Genomic DNA, 2,272 nt, shown 5'->3' on the forward strand with positions numbered 1-2,272 from the left:
GCCAACATTACCCTGCTACCAAAAACCACTATAGGCCAATATCTCTCATGAACATAGGTGCAAAAATCTTCAATAAAATTAGCAAGTTGAATCCAACAATATATAATAAGAATTACATGACAAAGTCAAGTGGAATTTATCCCAAGTATGCAACAATTAGAACTTCTTTCAAAATTGGAGTCAACCTCTCAAACCCTGCCAGATGATTCTATCAATAAATGCAGAAAAAGTATTTGACACCCATTCCTGACAAATTTTTCTACTATGATCAGGTAGGTACAAGACAACAATGTCCCCTCCCACCACTCCTTTTCTTTTTTCTTTTTTTTTTTTGTTAGTTTTATAATTCATTTAATCGCAACTGGTAATCATCAAATTAGCAATGGCTATCTTCAAAAGTTGTGACACTAGCTTTGCTGTCATTTCTCAAGGATAATCAGATACCAAGTCACAGGCATTTCCCATATATGATACATCATATAATCAGACTTGGTTTATCACCAGCATTGATAAACCCAGACCTAGGGAAAGCACTAGGTCTGGGGACACATGCATGGTCTTAATACAGCGAATGTTTAGCCTGCCCTGATTATTACAAAATCAGAACAGCGAGAATATTTGCGGCCACCACTCCTTTTCAACAGGAAGGTCTAGCTAATACAAGAAGACAAGAACAGGAAATAAAAAGGATACAGATTGGGAAGGAAGAAACCAAACCATCTTTGTTCATGGATCATAAGATCATCCATGAAGAAAATCTGAAAGAACTGACAAAAACACTCCTGGGACTAATAAGCAATAACAGCACAGGATACAAGGTTAGTATACAATTCAATTTCTTTTCTATATGCCAGTAATAAACAAGTGGATTTTGAAATTAAAAACAAATTATTATTTATATTAGCACCCTCCAAAAATGAAATACTTAGGTTTCTAACAAAACATGTATAAGAAAGAAAACTACAGAACTCCTATGAACAAATTCAAAGAAAAGCTAAATAAATGGAGAGGAGTTCCATGTTCATGGACAGAGGTGTTCCATGTTCAGTGTTGTCGTCAGTTTTTCCCAACTTAATCTATAAATCCAGTACAATCAAAATCAAAATCCCAGCAAGTTATTTTATGGATATCGACAAAGTATTCTAAAGTTTATATGGAAAGGTAAAAGACTCATAATAGCTCAATATTGCAGAAGAACAAAGTCAGAAGACTAACACTATCTGACTTCAAGACTTACTATAAATTGTACACCTGAAACTAAACTGTGTGTCAACTATATCAAATAAAAAAATAAATAAAATTTTTAAAACACTATAAAGCTATAGTAGTAATGAAGACTATGTGGTATTACAAAAGAATAGACAAATCAATCAATGGGACACAAGAGAGGATGTAGAAACAGACTCACATAAATACAGTCAACTGATCTTTCACAAAGAAGGCAACACAATGGAGCAAAGATAGTCTTTTCAATAAATCATGCTGGAACAACTGGACAGTCACATGAAAAAATGAAAGGCAATCTGAAAAGACTACATACTATATGATTTCAACCATATGACATAAAGGCAAAACTACAGAGATAGTAAAAAGATCAGTATTTGCCAGTGGAAGGGGGGGGTAGAGATGAATAGGTGAAACACAGTGAAATTTTAGTGAAGTGAAAATACTCTGTATGATACTATAATGATGGATACATGTCATTATATATTCATCCAAACACATAGAATATACACCAAGGGTGAACCATAATATAAACTATGGACTTTGGGTGATTATGACGTGTCAATGCAGTTTATCAACTTTAACAAAGGTACCACTCTGGTAGGAGACGTTGATAACGTAGAAGGCATTGCATGTGTGGGGATGGAAGATATACGGGAAATCTCTGTACCCTACCCTTTCCCTCATTTTGCTGTGAACTTTCAACTACTCAAAAAAGACAGTCTTTTTTTTTTTTTAAGATTTTATTTGACAGAGAGAACAAGAGAGCACAAGCAGGGGGAGCAGGAGAAGGAGAGGGAGAAGCAGGCTCCCCGCTGAGCAGGGAGCCTGATGTGGGGCTCGATTCCAGGACCCTGGGATCGTGACCTGAGCCGAAGGCAGACGCTTAACCATCTGAGCCACCCAGGCGCCCCTAAAAAGACAGTTTTATTTAAAAAATAATAACTGGGGCACCTGGGTGGCTCAGTTGTTAAGCATCTGCCTTCGTTGGCTCAAGTCATGATCCCAGGGTCCTGGGATCGAGCCCCGAGTCGGGCTCCCTGCTCAG

At 37.1% G+C, this 2,272-nt stretch overlaps 1 non-coding gene across 1 annotated transcript; it reads right to left on the reverse strand.

Annotated features, from left to right (window-relative positions):
- Nucleotides 1-492: 492 nt before the first annotated feature.
- On the reverse strand, nt 493-624 carry LOC115945018 (small nucleolar RNA SNORA72). The gene has a single exon (XR_004079501.1). It is a non-coding gene; the product is annotated as a small nucleolar RNA SNORA72 (small nucleolar RNA).
- Nucleotides 625-2,272: the final 1,648 nt, after the last annotated feature.

Source organism: Leptonychotes weddellii, unplaced genomic scaffold (assembly GCF_054177405.1).
Source record: "Leptonychotes weddellii isolate Sample4059 unplaced genomic scaffold, ASM5417740v2 HiC_scaffold_16455, whole genome shotgun sequence".
NCBI classification, from domain to species: Eukaryota; Metazoa; Chordata; class Mammalia; order Carnivora; family Phocidae; genus Leptonychotes; species Leptonychotes weddellii.